The following is a 17,858-nucleotide window of genomic DNA, read 5'->3' as shown; positions in this document are numbered from 1 at the left end:
TGTTACGAACAGAAATTCGTTGTTACTTTGAGCCACTTACTTCCAATCCTTGCAAATGTTTCTATGTGATAAATACGATGGTAGCAATAATTATTGTACGTTACCATTAACCCAGTTTTCTTGAAAGTCGCATAGCAAGTGACCATTTATACGATTGCTTTATTAACCCCCAAGATCAACAAATTTGAAGCTGACTAGATGGACGCAACGATTTCATAGGCAAGAAAAGGCGAATAGTGACGTGAATCTGTCTCGCCGGCCAAAGTAAGTGGGACCAAGTTTGCAATTTGAAAAATAAATGGCATGCGAGGAAAGAAAATTTTGCACACCTCTGTTTATGGTGTGCTCAACCAAAACAGTACGAAATTCGATAAACGAGGGCTCGGATTGGTTTTATGGCAGAGAGCAGGAGAGGAGAAATAAATTGACAATTCTTTAGATTCTTAAATAGATAAGGGAAAGTTATGAGGAAGGGACATTCATCTCTTGATCGGGCTTAACGCCGGCGGTTCGGAGGAGCGGTGGTTAGTTCGGTGACAAATGCCTACGCTCAACCGAGATAAGAAGTTCGGGCTTTGGGGACGCCCGATGACGCGAGATGGCGCAGAAGAATATGGCACTTTCATTTTTCATTGAAAATATTTAAGAGGGGAAATTTTCCCGATTGTGGAGGTTGGTTTCTTCGCGCAAACGGGCGCGAAAATTCCACATATTTTTTCCAACTTTGCTTTCGGAGAGTTCGAGAGGACCTCTTTCAGAAAGATTGGATTCCAGGAGAGGGAAAAAATGGAAAGCCACCCTATCAGAATAAATCCAGGGATTTCTTTTCATAAATCGGTGGCTTTTGAATGACACCAGCTCCGTTGGGAATTGGAAAGATATTATTCTCGCACGATTTGCCTTCAGGACTAATAAAAGGGAACACTGATTTATGAATACCGTAAATGCACTATTAAGGAACGTTAATCAGAAATCATTTCGGAGAATTGCGTTTAAAAAGTTGGCTCAAAGCTTTTCGTTACGCGTGCTCGAGAAATTGAAAGAGAGAGACTTATTGGTTGACGAGTACGCTTACTGGGACTGATAGGTCCGTCCCAGTAGAGTGAATAAATTCTAGTGACAGATTCATCAAAATTTGATAAAAGATGTCAACTCTGCCTCCTCTGCAACGCAACAAAAAAGTGAAAATGTTGCATAAAATTTATAATCACCAAACAGTGTGATTTACATGCAGATGAAAATATTTTATATGTCCAAGTAATTATTTATTTTTTCTTTCATTTTTGGTATTCCTAAATGTCAAAATCATCAATGTTTATCGGTTTTCAGATTGGTTTGCCGATATTCCCCACTCAATTTTTCTATCAGATTACCTCTCCTACTTGTTTTCCTGCCGAATCGCTTTTTCTCAAGTATATAAGTAGTCATTTAAATAGGAAGTATAACGTTATATTTTGTAATTATACCATAACAGGAACTAAGAATACAAAGAAAGTTTGGATTGGAAACAAATAAATTAACCCTCGTTTTGAGAAAATTCACTGAACACATTTTAGTTTACTACTGCCTGCCATTGATGTTTCCACAGTTCTGCTTGTATACTGAATAGTGCTGGCGAGATGATCCATTAATGCCTGCCTCATTTAATTATTCTCCCTCATATCTTCCTTCCGTCTTCCAGTCTCAATATCGTGACACCAGAGTTTCTTACTTTATTTCTTCATAAATACACGGCCCGTTGGCATTTAGTACATTATTCCCCAGACAACTGGCCCAGCCCTGAACCGTACTCTTTTGTTTACGACTGAATTTCTAGTTTCGAAAAAGTAAGTGTTTGCATTTGTTAGGTTACCTTGGAAATGAGTCAATTTGAGGTATTTTCAGTATCACACCGTTTGGAACGAATTTATTCATCCATGCGGAAAAACCTATTTGCAATCGAGGTTATTTAAGCATATTACTAAGGATGACTTTTGATTAACACATGTTGGTGAATTAGATAAAGAGGGCGAAGAAAAAGAACTCGGTAAAGTATTACTGTAAATTCATGCGAAGAATAATGGAATGCCATCCATTATTCCAAGCTAAGGCCAGATAAAAGTAGCATATTCGATTATTTCTAGGAAGTGCCCCTGGAAACATAACCAAAAAGCTCTGCGGAAAGTTTCATTCAATTTTTTCATTTATAATACTGGTATTCGAGTCTAGTACACAAGAAACCATTAGGTCAAAAGATGGATGAAATGTAAACACGATAGAGAAAAGTTCCAATAGATCAGGCTAGTCTTATGGATATCATTGGCGTTGAATTCAAGAATAGATTCTTCTCTGTCGTCAGTTTTCGATTTAACAGGCTATGTGCTCTGCTGTTCGATAAAAATCTCAATACTGATGTATGAGTAATGATCGGAATAAAAACAATTTTACTTGTAGCTGGACTTTCTAGGTAAATACAATGTAAATATGCATGCATGTTTTTGAAACTATACCACTCAATATCATGGTCTGAATACAAATATATGAAGCTCTCTTTCTTATTATCTAAACTAACATAAAAGGAATTTGAATTAAATTCAAGATAAGAAATTTTCCATTTCCACTCAAGTAAACACCACTACTTTTACTAACACAACAATTTTTTATCGGCTGAATGCTCATGAAATTTTGAGATCGAAAACTAGTATTATGGTTCTGACAAAGTTAACGTGAAACTTGCGATTAAAAAATCAACACAGGGTCTTCCTCATCCGTAATATCCATCTTATTTTCATCAATATAGTCTAAAAATGCAGAGGAAAACTTTTAATTAAGCGCACTTATATAACAGCATTGAATTTTTGGATATGATAATTATATTGTAAATTATTTATAAATCCTTAATCTATTAATGCCTTACTTATTATATGACCGGCGAAAAAACCTGGCAGGTCAAAATTGAGTAGCATAAAACCTTTAAAGCTTGAGATTCGTTTCATGACATTTAAAAATTAATTGCATATTTTCTCTTCACATTTTATCCCATGATTTGGAAAGCATTTTGGAAAAAATAAAATTCTGTTGTAGCATTTTAAGCAAAATTACAGTCATAATTTACCTCAAATGAGATCCGGTAGCTTAGATGGCGTTCATCGTGGTATTCGTCATACTTTCACTTGGCGTAAAAGTGACAGTTTGATGTGAGGTGACAGGAAATAGCGACGCCGAAAAAGGCTCTATTATTGTCCCTCGAGATCCTGAAAAAGAGAAAAAGAGCACATTGAATATAAAAAAGAGTACGTGACGCGGAGACTTGGCGTGGAGGGTGGGGGTGTGGGTGAAACATATGTTGGAGCATCGAAAACTGCCAGCCAGATAAAGTGGGATATGGATCTCATGAGATAATAAACAAGAAAGAGTGCAGTAACGCTTAGGGTGGAATCCGTCATGGAATAGTGACGCATTTGGTTAAGTGCGTGGAGACACATCTGGGGCCCTGCGAGAAGCATGGCGAAGCCTATGGGACAAGAGAGCTTCTAGCTATGTGAGTCTTTTACCATGAGATACTTAGTTAAAGTTTTTTTTTAAGTCTATATAACCGAACCCACTTGAATATTATTTACTCCCGAACCCAAACTGTGTGTATCATGAATAAAAATTGCAAGTGGGATTTACCCTTTCAGAAACCGTGCTGGTTTCTTTAGTAACTCTTGATTATTGAGATGCCTCATTATGGAACTAACAATTATATGCTCGATTGCCTTAATTGATATGTATATGAGAGAAAAAATCTGTGATTACCCAGTTCCCTTCTGTAACTTCTTTTAAATAAAGGCTATATAGTAACAGTAGCTGCTATCCAGTTACTGGAAACTTTTTGATCTATCAGAGACCCATTATATAAGATTCCTAGGTACGGCACCATTTATGACGCTAGTTCCTTAAATATACGAGCTGGTATTCGATCCGGCCCGGGGGATTTGTTAGAGTTAATAAACGCTCAATTTCACTTTATGTTAAATTTCAGTTTCGGACAGCGGTTGCCAGAAAGAATTTGGTAACATATCGGAGACATTCGGTGAGAAATTGGTGAAGAGGCTTTGAAAAAAGGATTATACGGAACAACTAGAACTTTTATAAATTTCTGGTTACTTTTTCGCCTTTCTCATTTTTGAGTAAGTTAATTGCAGACTTATTTCCCTGTACCTCTCCGACAAAGGAGACATGCTTTTGAATTTTCGTGTAAATTTTTAGCTAAACTTTCCGTTTTGAATACGCTTTCCGAAATTCCTTATTGGAATTCTCTGTCGATATTTAATAATTTTAAGTGATCTCATACCGTTCGTCGTTATAGATCGCGTTCCGAATATTTCTCATCTTGACGTGACATAGGCTGTTACTTATTTACGATTTTATAACTTCCGCGTAATGCCGTTTAATTTTCGGTCAGTGTTATCTTTTATAAATTTCCTTAGAATGAACCTGTTGACTGCTGAGGGCGTGATCTCAAGGAAGTGATCACACATATACTCAGCATTTCAGTGATTACCATTTTTCTTAAAATTTTCAAATGGCCTGTAACATGTATTTAAAAACATTACAGTCCCCGTAGTTGAACAAGTAAATTTTTAGATTAAGATTCTTATTTCGGACCCATCACATGGAAAGCAGCCTTTACAGCTCTGTGGTCACTAATTTCTTTGATAGTGACCATATTTTAGAAGTGAAAGAAAGAGGAGTCGATGAGGATAGAGATGGAATTAAGCAATTCGGTGCCATGTGACCAGAGAAGGAAGAATAGTTGGAGAGAAATTGTTGTTATAGATGACCAAGATAGATGTTGGCATAATATTTACATTTAATTCCTTTGGCTCATTAGTTCACCAGGAAGTACAATTGCTTATTGTAGGAGAAGGAATGGTGACTAAGGATGAAACGGGAAACATTAATGAAAACTTCCGTGCTAGGGATGTGTGGGGGAGGTCCTATTCAAAGGAAGTGGAGAAGGGAGGGGAGACTTTCGGCATGCGGCATGGATGTGTAAAGGGAGGTGACGTCAATGGTTGCCATGGCAATTAGGATGTCTCAGGGAAAGGTGGTTGAATTCAGGAGTTCCAGGAAATGGCAATTATCTTTTATATATAGGAGGAGAGGGAATGGACTATTGGTTCGAGGCAGTGATTAACAGAGGTGGAGATAGCTTAGTTGGTGAGTTGCGGCAGGAGACAATGGACTTTTAGGAACATTGGCTTCATGAATTTAGGAAGAATATAAAAAAGTTAAGGGATGCAATAATGAGTTGGGGTCGAATCGGAGATGTACATGTGTGATAAACATGTTAAAAAAAAATATATATATATATGTACATGTATAATATGTCTATAAATAGAATTAATATACGTTTATACATATATATATATATATATAGTATATATATATATATATATATATACATACATAAAAATATATATGTATAAGCTTACGGGACTATTTCACACGCACAGTCAAACCCTAAAACTCGCAAAACGGCGAAAACATATTCATACGAGTAAAGGCATGAGGAAAAATAGTAGAGAAACACAAGGTAAGAGAGAAGGTAGAAGGATGCGGATTTCCTAGTAGAAAAAGGATCGCTTGGCCGAGGGTAGATGAACGGACTCTCGACTCCCCGGACGGAGTTTGTACTAATTAAGCTATCGAGGAAACGAAATTATCCCTGATATCCCATTATTATCATAGAGAGTAGGTACCATTGGTAGGTCGTATAGAAACGCATCACCAAAAGAATGAAAATGGCCACATTGGCTCTCCTTTCTGTAACTACATCCGTGTGTTTTTCTTTCTTCCGTCGAGAAGTATGCTTGTGCCATCGAAATATTTAAAAAAACTATGCAATGAATTCATGTGAATGAGTGAATACCATATATATAAATAAATATATCTATATATATGTATGTGTATATGTGTGTATATATATATATATATATATATATATATATATATATGTATATGTATAATACATATGGTATTCATTAATTCACATGGATACAAATATCAGGAACAGGGATAGGAACACATACATGCATAAAAGACGAACACACGATTGGTGGGGAAGGTGGAATCCAGCAGATCACAAGCGTAAAAAGCTTTTCTTGACTGGGACTTGAACCACGGACCTTCTCCATTCAATTATGTATATATGATGATAACAACTCATTGGTATGCCTTATTTTCACAAACTCACATCGGGGAATATTCTGATGCTTCATCAGTACATACTCAAGAGCGTGCTTTATAATCAAGCCATCAATTACCATTCCACCTCGCTGAGTGGGGTCTTGAGGGAAGGTTTGAATTTGCTCTCAGCGTTGATAAAGCCGGCGGGTGCAGAGACCGGGCGAGAGAGAGAGATTGAGTGAGAGGGAGTCAGACGGGATGAAAGGAAAGGGGGGATGCGTTTGTCCCGAAGGGAGGTGAAGGGAAGGATGGTCCAGGGCTCTGACCCCGAGACTTGTCCAGACCACGTCTCCTTTGAAAAGTGAAGAGAAAAGCAGTGGGGGAGGAATAAAAGGTTGGGAGGGGGCAAATTGAGGCGAAGGAAGGGTTGGAGTCCACAGGAGTATGTATAGGCACGGTTGTGGAGATCGAGGGAACGGTGGATTCCTTCCCGCCCCCTTCCAAATCCCTCCTGCCTCAATGAATATGTAAATTCCTCGCCTGAGCGACGGGTGATAATGAGGTGGACGGTAGAAGGGAGGGCGTGAAGATGTAGGGGAAAAGTTGGGAGTGGGAGGAAGGAGACGTAAGAAGAGGTGGGATAAGGGACGGACTGTGAAATGGCTATATCAGAGGAGATATAGAGTAAGAGGAAGGAATAGAATGTGAGGTGGACAGTCAATGATGGAGATAAGGCAAAGATACTGTAGAGAAGATTTTTGAAGACATTTCTGGGGAGAAAAAGAGGGGTAGTATTAGGATTTTGTTTTCTTCGGTCAAGGTCATGTCGAAACAAGTTTGTCAGGTAGTCTAAGTCTTACTAATTTAGGATAAACCCAAAAGCCATATCAAAGACAAGATACGAACCCGCGATCTTTTAGTTGCCTAACCACTGTATTGCCGACCTACCTTCCGCGACTTGAAGGAAGTATCGACGGGTCTGCGGTCTACGGACGACATCACAAGCTAACTCAAACTTGAAAGGACACATGCGGGCAAAAATAATTCCTTTCTCTCCCGAGGTTCTTAAGTGCTGTGTGTATAACGTGTCCTGGTACTTACCGTGACATTTCACGGAGAATGCCGCGGATGGGCACTGTTATCGCCGCGCGATTTAATGCAAAAGCTTATTGGAATGAAATAAATTGGGAATCAGTGAAGGCCTATATTTATTTCAGACTCGGCAATATCTAGAGAAAATTGTTTTTATGTATCAGGAGAATTCGTCAATTTTTTAATCACTGCTGTAACACAATAAGAACTTTCATTTTGTAACGATGACTCGTATATAAAGAAAGAATTTAGGAATCAATCGAAATGACTTCCGCTTTTAATTACAAGCACAAAAAGAAAACTCCCGCTGGTGTCAACAGAAAAAAAATTCAGTATGGTACCATACTTCAATTAAATTGGCCTTTAGGAAATGATCAGCGTCAAGTGAGGGAAATAATGAGGTTGAAAGGAGGTGAAAAGAAGGGCCTAATGAGGTGGGATTAAGAGAAAGAAGGGAGCGTCAGAGGTCTCGGGCCGTACCACGGCTTACCCGTGATGACGCCCCGCACACGGCGGCGTTAGAGGCTAATAGTTGAGGTGGAGTTGCCAACGCAAAGGATTTCTCTCCGTTTCTACCCCTATTGTGTGCAAGAGGATAAATAGGGATTGACGAGATTAGGCCCAAGCTTGTTTCAGGTCTGATGCAGGGTTACACGAAAATAAACTCGAAAGCCATGAACCCTCGTTTGATGCCTGGAAACGTAAAGCCGTCCACGCGATCACCCCAAAGGATTTTTAACTCATTGCATTTTGTGTAATACCCGAACAGAGACTGAAAATATACGCTAATATAATGTATAATTCATTCTTTTTTAGTCATTTTTTGATTCCAAAGAAGTAAGCTAAATTCTGAATTAAACACTCAGTTAGTAACTTATGACCCTCGACAGTTAAATTATGGAGCTGGATATCTACCATGAATTCCATATTCCAAAAATTTTCTCACTCAAATGCTGTTTTTCACGAAAATATCTACTTATTAACCATATTATACTTGTCAAGGAAAACTTAAATGTTAATGTAAGTAGATTGCTGATGATTAATGTTTTCCCTCAATGTCTTATAATAATACGAGATGAAATGCAAAATATCATTTAATATAGTTCTCAGAAATAAGGTTTACGTGCCCTATCTTATGTAAAATATATTAGTTAAATTTTTCCTCTTCAATTTTCAATACTTAGCGTTCATTTAACCATTTAGAAGGCGAATATTCGAGGAGCAACATGCGAACTAAAAAGCCTACAAATACCTTGAAAATTCACATTTAATTAAGACAACTAAGTTTTAACCAATCCTACCGAAATTTCGACGGCAGGGCGTTCTAATTGATCACATCCAATTCAAGCACAAATCCCTAGGTGTAAATAGATTCCATACCCGTGATTTCCCATGAAATTGCATTGTATTTTGTTCTAAAGTATGGTACTCAAGATGGCCTTAGGTATTTCTTTTAGAAGTTACACAAAACTTAATAATTCTACTATTTTAAAATCACATTATTCTTTTCGAAATATTGTATGCTATCCTCTGGAAGTTCACGCGCATTAATGAAGATTTTCTGCCTTCAAAACGGTTTGCATAAACATAAATGGAAATGTACGTGATTGTATTGACGCGTAATTTGACTGATCTAGCTTTGAAGTACGCTGGTCGCTGATGCCTTTACGCATCGCAGTTTCAATACGCGGAATTGGCAGCACTACTCCCTAACAATCAGCTTTGTATATTATGGGAACGAGAGCCATTTCTTTGCGAGATTCCATCTGCCATTGGTCCTTTACCATGAGACTCACTTATTTGCTTTTATTATGGTTCAGAAGGCTTAGCACGGTCAGTGGACGGAAGCAATTCACGAGTAGCTACGCCCGAGTTGGCTTGGAGGTAATGAGAGCAACGAAGTGGTGATAAAGATGGATTTTTACTGCTTAAATATTATCAATTCACAAAATTCTTCAGGTAAATACTATTTATTCTGTGAAAGTGATAATAATCCATTTAATGATCCGCTTTTTTTTCTATAGAGCCACTCCAGGAAGACAATAGTGTTAGATATAATAGGCTTCAAAAAATAGCAGAGAGTCGATTTTGCTTCCCTTTTTCTCTCCTGAGTTGATTTTTATCGTGATCAAAAATGCACTCATGAAAAACTATAGGAATGGGTATCGCTGATCGTAGAAATTCTATTTCTATAATAGTAACGGAATAAAGGCTACTCTGGGTGGCAGCTGTTTGCCCAGCATTATATTTCATAATTTATACGAATAGTTGCTACGAAAGTCTGGAAACTTATTTTACCAAAACGGCTCACTGAAAAGAAAATATGTGCTATCATTCACTTTAATATTTCTTGTTTTATCTGGTGTTACAGGTCGACAAAAAATATATGAAAGAGATTTTGTCAGATACATCTTATGCGGAGGTATTAACCGAAGATATATGTTTTGTAATAGTCGGGGGCAAGTTATTGCACCTATAAACATCAGGGAAAGTATGAGAGGACTCATGAAAAAATAGTACCAACCGTCGTGGCTGGATTAAATAGGGTTACTTGCCGTCGTAAACTCGCAATGATATAAGGTCCAGAAATGATAGAATGAATACAGAATTAAAAAGAGCTTTTACGAACTAATAAAAGATTTAAATCATCATTCAAGCAAGTATATTGAAAGTATTGCTACGTAAAAGGTGGTAGAATTAAATCACAGTCCTTAAAGTTAAACACTATTCTAAAATTCTATGCAAAATTAATCTTTTAATTTCTGTTGAGGAAATTAGATACCAAGAGCGGGCAAAGCAGTCAGCTTCAATGGCTAGCAGGTTTTAAGTAAAGGCAACTAATACATTTTAAGGAACAGTAAACGGGTGGAGCATTAGTTTTCTAACAGTGGAATGAATATGACTAACTAGTTTATAGAGGAATTTTAAAAGGATAAAATCGTTGCCCTGGAAATTAGACTACGCTAACTAAAAAAAAGTGGTTTTTCGAAATTTTAACTCTCTATGAAGTATGGAAAACATTCATTGACGTTGTAGTTATATCCTTGAGCAGCTCAAAGGAGAATTAAGTTTAATATCTCCCTATTGTGTAGAGGTTATGGCAATAAATGTTTTTCATTAGCCATCACTTTCATGACGCCTCTAATTTAATAGTAAAAATACGTATTCCCCTATATTACATCCTATCCCCTTAAACTGATTTTTGTTGTTAAATACTGAACACATTTTATTTTCTTATCTCATTCCAACTTCACCTAAGTCAGAGAAAATTCTCTTTTTAAAAAGGAATTTCATCCTAATAAGCATTCGCTATTCATTCTTGGGCTAGAAAGGGATAGCAGACCTGTTGCCTACAACCTGTCTAAACGAATGCTGGATTGTTTCTAGAAATCCCTCGTATAACCTTTAAATCTCAGTTAACTATTTAATTAGTACTACTTGATACATTTAAATTTTGGAAGCACACTAGCGCTAATTTTCTATGCTATACTAACAAAGGGTGCGGCAGCATAACTTACTTTTTTCCTAAGCAAATTGAATTGAAAAGAGGAAGTTATGTTGCCGCACCCTGTATTCAATACACGTCACTCTGTGCGATGATATTCGAATCTATGCCAATATTCTACGCATATAGTTAATGCTGATGTAATATGTCTGTAAACTAAACATATATTTCAGTATATTCTTGATTTTGATTGAGTATTTAAATAAAATATCGCGATGATCTGAAAACGGCAAAATTGGAAACTTCATTCGAGCGATTGGACTGTTTTTTTTAAGTTTACCTTTTTTATCATTCCAACAGAAACGACAAACTACCTGCTCATTCTGACGCCATCCTCGCCAGTGGGAAAATGATTAAGGTTAACTCGCGCCGTGCGATCCCCTTCGCTTGAATTCAGACGACACTTGTCGCATCCTCACGTACGAGAGCGACATGCAGGCGCACCTGTCCGAGTTGTTTAAGGAAATTGCGAGCCCAGGAAATGTTTAATTAAGTGAGGAAGAGTAGGCTTGCGGTTCCGATCAAGAGACCATTTTCTCTCCCCCCCCCCCCTCAACTTTTCTCTAACCATTTTCATACGCCAGTGAGTGTGAGGCGGGGGGGAAAGAGAGATTCCCTTCGAATTGGCAACGCCGCTGGGAATATTCCGTCACGCGTGGCATATAGCGCGGAATGCCACGAAAAAAATGAGTAGGTATCGTGGGGAGAGGTAATAGGAGGGTCGGATGGGTCGGGAAAAATATCGCGAGTGAACGCAAAAAAGTACGCGAGGATGCACTCCCGAGTCTCGAGGGAACGAGCGAATATAATATGCGCTCCGTCGTCCGTGGAAAGTCTGACTCCTTAAGAGTTATTAGAGAGAGAGAGGGGGGAGGAGAAACAGCAGCGATCACACCTTTAAAAGTAATGAACCAGGAGTTTACGTACGCCGTTGCCCGGAAGTTTCTCTCCGGAGAATCTCGATTGGTACGAGGTGGATAAAATGGTGAATCGAAGATTTTATCCCATCGCCACTTGCCATTGGTTTTCTGATGAATGGGTAGGTCTCATCAAACACGCCAGAAGGGTTCGTCGTTCTTCTGACTCCATGAAATATGTATGTCTCCGTATATATTCTTCTGGAATATGTATTATCTCGAAAAAGGAAAATCGAGAGTTATACACTTCAAGGAAAATATTTTTTTAAACGCACAGAACATTGAGCATGCATTTAATAAAATTAAACTTCCAGTGGTTACATAGTCAAAGTCGAGATTTGCTTCTCAAGGCCACTGGAGTTTTTCTATGAAGTCCTGGGTGATTGCGTTAGAAACAAGATATTGTTGTGCACAATGCAGTTAGAAGACGTGTAGCTGATATAGACAGATAAATACCAAGCATCAATTATTCTAATCCCCCAAAAACGAGAAAAAAATATTATTATAAACATGAGAGAGATTCAGCATGGAAATATTTCATACACCTAGAAAAAAGTCAAATTAACGCTAACACAACGTGAAAACCACTTGTAACCGTCTATTTTGGTGGTTTAGGTCATTAAGTTATTTATGTATGATTGGCGAAAGCCACAAACCCACAAAAAATGCGTAATATATGTATATTCGGGAAATGTCATGATATACATATTTAAAGGAATTTTGAGTCTGGCTTGACTTTGAAGTATAATGAATTCGTGAACGGAGTCGGCTAAAATATACCAAAAGTGGAGACGGTCTAGGGCGATATAAGTTTCACCAGGGGGAGACTTAATTGAAAGCCTCGGGAAAAGTTCATCAGCCCGAATTTCAACGTACCGATTTTGATTTGATCTTATAATGAGTGGGAAACCTCTTCCTGACATTTTCATGTTTATTGAAAGGAAAAAAATACTCATTGAACAGATGAATGAACTGATAGCTACGGAAAGGATTGATTGAAAATTATTCCATAAATAGCGTCGCCCCGAAGTGTATCTTTCGATGAAAAAAGGTTGAGAAATGGGATGTAATTCCGTTCTCTGTCCATCAATGTGACGGTATTTTTAGGTCACCCCATGGCAAATGGAATGCGTTATGCTTGAAACGTTGCAAAATAATGAAATAACATGCACATGTTTAGGGCAACGAAGCGAATTATCACTAAGCTCCTTACTGCTCTTGAGACTTGCCCTTAAGGTTTGATAATGAATAAGAGCATATTTGAGGAAAGGTTCATGGTACGTCTATCCTGAACTAAACAGTGAAAAAGATACATCCTTTTAGCAAAAAAAAAGGAAAGTTAGTCGTGCAAAGTTTAGTTGTGTTTACTTTTCTTGGAATGGCAAGCATGAAAAGACGTGTTCCTCCCCGGGATAATAGCGGACATGACGTTTGTCAAGGAGGAGTCGTCCCAAAATGGAATTGTATAAAAATCCATTTCTGCAATCGAAAAACAAGCATAGGGTTTTTTGCTTCAACCGAAGGTAAGGAAACATAAAAAAAAACTTTATTTTCTCTCGATTTCCCGGAAACAGACACGACATTCTTCAAGCAAGCAGAATTCGAGTCAGACATGCGATACAAAGCCACCCGCCGATCGGAGGCTCCACCACTAGAATATCACAAAAATGGGCGTATTATAATGGCGCCCTACTTTTTTTTGCGATTGTCTCTTTGCTTTCTATTTTCGCGTGATACGCTGCCGTCAGCTCCCGGTAGACAATCGATACTTCCGTCGTGTCATCCCTGAATAAAAAAAAGAATATGCGGATAAAGAGGAACGTTCCCTAGGGCACGCTGGTGTGGGAGGCATCTGGCTCACCCAAAGTTGCATAAAAAATTTAAAGGGTGAGCGATAAACTTCCAGCATGAAAATTTCGTATAAAAATTACTCGGAACTGAGAAAAAATTAGGCTAGCGGAATTTATTTAATTTCTTCCATAAAGCTTTAAATTCATAATGATCTGTTAACAGTTGGGTAATTTAATATTGGAGACAGACCATTGAGGATTCTTCAATAAAATGTGGCTGTAATTCACTTATGCAAGAATAAACCGTTGCCTCCTGCGTTTTACTGCAGCGTAGGAAAAAAGTAAGAAAAATGTCAATTTCCCCAGGACTCAGATTTATGTGAATCATTTGTTTGCCCAGCACTATTTGGGAACGGAATCTTATCTTCAAATGCTCTAATTTCTCCATGAATTTCCTCTGGAAGGATTGAAAGTGTCTCAATTGAATTGTTTTGGAAATTATAATCCCATATATTAATCATTGATTTAGTCAATAGTTTTTTAGAAAACGCATGGTATATCTATTATTGGTACTACTACTCATGGTATATCAACGAATGGTTTATTTCTCTACTGAATCTATTTATCAATAGACTTTTCCATATTCCGAGAAGAGACTTAACTGCCCTCACTTTGAACTTTTCTTGTTTTGAAAGATGCTGTTATGCTATTGTATCTAATGCAAGTGCACCCACACGCGTTTTGGTGCTTTGCGTTTGTTTAATGTCATTACTGAAAAAATGTAAAAACGTGTTCTAATATTATTATTCTCATTTGACCAGTATCGCAATTGGACTTTCGTAATGACGATGATCTTTTTTTAAATAAACTATGTCCAGCCTTGATGAATTGCAACACATCAATCAAAAATACCCGAACGAAAATTGTAGTTTGGCGTGTTTAAAACCAGTTTGTTTGGCATTCCAATGTGAAAATTTCAGCCTTCTCATTCGATCTTTCTGACATCATCTCAGTAATGCCTTTCAATGGCTACTTCCAAAACGACCCTTGATTTCCATCATGCCTTTTGGAGTGGATTAATTTCATCACTCTCACATTGAATGCTACATTTTTAATACGAATAAGCGAACTGGCATGAATGAAAAGTGAGGCAAAGGGTATAATGATGTAGTGAGTAGAGGGCCGTGTCCGGCGCGTGCGTATTTACTTCCCCCATCTTCCAATTAACCCTCAAACGAAGTGACACCAAGGGGAGTTACTGCTGCTGCTGCTGAGAGACGGGGGTGGTGGAAGATGAGAAGGGGAGGAATTTATTAAGCCTGTATGGGACTAAGCGATGATGTAACGCCTGGCGCTAAAAGCATCGCACACAGGAGACGGACTGAGAGGGCGGCGCGGGAAGAGGGGAGGTGGGGAGAAAGCTGCTGGAACTGTAGTTACCACGCGATTAGCATAGCAACCGAGGTAAATGCTTGAGATGGCGGACTTAACGGCTTTACGGCCATAGGACGTTGGAGTGTGTTGGTTGCTTGTTCAAAGGGAACAATAATTGGTCGGGGAAACCTCGGGAGTGCAGGTAGGTGGGTTAAAATTAGGGTGGAGGGTAATTGATTCATAATGTGAAGGGAAAAATATAAGATGCAGGCAATTTGGCAAGCGATTATTAAAATATTGGAAAAAAATCATGAAGGTTTTTTACATCGATGAACCCCAAAACAAATCGTCAGGATTCACGTAAGAACATTTTCTTCGTGAATTAGAACTGTATTATTTATCTAGGAAAAATATCTGTACATCAATTTTCTGTCATTTTGTATGCTAGGAAACGTCTTGCTGAAACTATCAACTCTAATTTTGACCTAGGCCAATATTGTAACTCTACATAAACCACACGACACAAGTACGTAATACGCACATTTCATACATCTTCATTCACAATATAACTTCGCATTCTAATTTTATTTCTTTCTGCAAAGGGGGAATCAAACCTTATTCGTGAAAAATTGATATAAATATATTTGACTTTAAATATATTCGCTTCATGATACTGTAATCACTGGGTTGACGTTCAATAAATTTAACCTGCTGCTCGCAGCCAAGAGAGAGAGAGAGATGTGTTTATTCTGATTTTTAACTTCAAAATTCAGTTTTCTCCCGTTTTGCATCTCCGTTTCAAAGTTTCCGTTGGGTCTGTTTTTCGAATAACGGATTCTTGTTTGCATAGAATGAAATCAGCCGTTTCCCTCCCCTTTTAAAAAATTCGGCCGTTTTCCAACGGTTTTGGTGGAACCCAAACTTGGATTTCACAGACGATCGTCAGACGAAGCGCCAAAGCTTTGTCCTTTAACGGATATACCTCCCGAGGGACACATCGGCACATTTGCTGTGTCCACATGACGGAACGTGAGCAGAGAGAGCCAGGCCCGTCAACGTTCTGGGAGTCTCCGGGGAGAGAGTCACCACCCCCTCACAAAGTGGACGACCAAAGGAAAGACCGCCACGCTTGCAGTCGTCCGCGGCAGACGATGTGCAATTGGTTTAAATGGAGAAAGGGAGGAGGAATTGGGGGGATGCTTTTGCTTGCAAACCTTTGTTAATTGAAGAAAAAGATGGCAAGAGTAGAAATAGGATAGAACCCCGTTCTTATTGTAAATGTCGAACCTGAGGGTAAGTGGAATTCATAATTCGAAAAAAATACTAATAATAATAATACTTCGAAAAGGAGATTAATTACACGTAAAAACTAGAAGAGGAACTTCTATTTTTCTCCTCCATTTGTAATATATTGCTCTCGTTGTAAGTATCCTTGTGCACGTGGGCTTTTAAAACGTGATTATTCTCTTCATTTTCGAACCCACTAGTGTCGATCGATGCTGATACTCAATTGAAGAATCTATATTGCGACACAAACACAAATGACCTTCAAGAGAAGTCGGATATCAGTTTGGAAAATACTATTGCTCCAAACCTACGAAGGACTTGGAAGCGTAGCGGAGAAGACTTAATAATTGTTATCCAAAAAATTTCAAATGTTTTCAGACGATTGGCTTTCAGATCGGATATGCGAAGTCTATTTATCATTTGCCCCAGTGATTTGAATCTTTAAAGAGTACTGGGGTACTTTAAATTTATTTTGGTTAACTTTTATGGCAAACTCCGCAATGACTCTTGAAATATTCTACTGAGACAATAACAGTATATGCTAGGTTTAGAAACGTAATAGAGCTTGAACTTCAAAAGTTCAAAACTACGTATGAATAAAAAACCAAGGAAAAAGAGATGCCTGAGTTTTATAGGACTTTTAAAGGGGAAAGTGACGTGATGAAATGATACATGACTGAGCGACGTAATAAAAATATTACGTCGCAAAGAAAGTGGGGAAATCGAGCAAGAGTAAATAGAGAAGCCGAGGAATTTCTCATGTCACTATCGAACTCGAGAAGATGGAAGTCCCAGTATTCAAATCCACGTTTGTCTAGATTCATTCATGTATGTTATGCATGTTGATCCCTTTCGAGGCAGGAAAAGTCAACAAAGCCTATCTAGGTAGAAATCTACCAAGAGGTTTACTCAAATGGTTCAATATTCAAGAGTGAATTGTTATGGAAAGGGATGAGATTTTTTAAGAGAGGTGATTCTAGGGCATAGAATTGAAAATGTGAGTCACAGTTAGTCTTTAAGGAAAACCTTCGGGTTCTCCAAATGGCCGCCGTTGTATTCTTTCTCGGTTTAGGTCTTTGGACTTGTTCCGCTTCGCTTCACCACAGTTTCATTGGCCACTTCTGCGTCCTTTGAGTTTGTGGTCATAAACGCCTTTAACTCTTGAGTTTGTGATCATAAACATTTTTTAGTTTGTGTAGGCGTGTTTTTATAGGGAGTTTTTCCCTAGTCCTTCTAATAACACCGTACTTTTATTTGAAATGGTTAAACATTTACTTCAATCGGAATGATTGCACTTATTTTCTTCTCTCTTATATAGCCTCTAGTTTTTCTGAAAAATTTGATTCTGAAATTTCACTTCCTAAAGGTTCTACTGGCGGAACTGATATATTGTATGAGCGTAATTGCGTCAATAATCTCGCTTTTTTTGTGTTTCGGGAAAGATCCTCGTACGGCTCTTTTGTTTATTTTGTTGGCATCATCTCTTTCGTGCTCATATGTGATGTCGCAAATGAGATAATTCAGCAATACTTGTTCGAGAGGAGCTTGTTTCTTAGTATTATCCATGTTTTAATTAATTATTTTTTCAAAATTGCGAGGACCTAAGTTCCTTTTCTATTATTTGAGCTAAGAAATACAATTGTCAGTATTGGACATGAATATTAAGCAAATGAATGGAGTTAACAGATGTATTCGCATTCTTAGAGGGATTATTGGCAGCGGAGAGGTGGTTTATGGGGG

At 38.1% G+C, this 17,858-nt stretch overlaps 1 protein-coding gene across 1 annotated transcript in view; it reads right to left on the bottom strand.

Moving 5' to 3' along the window:
- Nucleotides 1-17,858, bottom strand: part of MESR3 (misexpression suppressor of ras 3) — a 301,273-nt gene that overhangs the window by 215,856 nt on the left and 67,559 nt on the right. Inside the window, exon 2 of the mRNA XM_071598439.1 lies at nucleotides 3,095-3,233. The gene's annotated coding sequence lies outside the window, so the exon portion shown is untranslated. The remainder of the gene's footprint in view (nucleotides 1-3,094; nucleotides 3,234-17,858) is intronic.

This window comes from Hetaerina americana, unplaced genomic scaffold (genome assembly GCF_022747635.1).
Source record: "Hetaerina americana unplaced genomic scaffold, ioHetAmer1.1.p SCAF_10, whole genome shotgun sequence".
Lineage (NCBI taxonomy): Eukaryota > Metazoa > Arthropoda > Insecta > Odonata > Calopterygidae > Hetaerina > Hetaerina americana.
The sequence above is the reverse complement of the archived record's forward strand: the minus strand, read 5'-3'. Positions and strand labels throughout refer to the sequence as shown.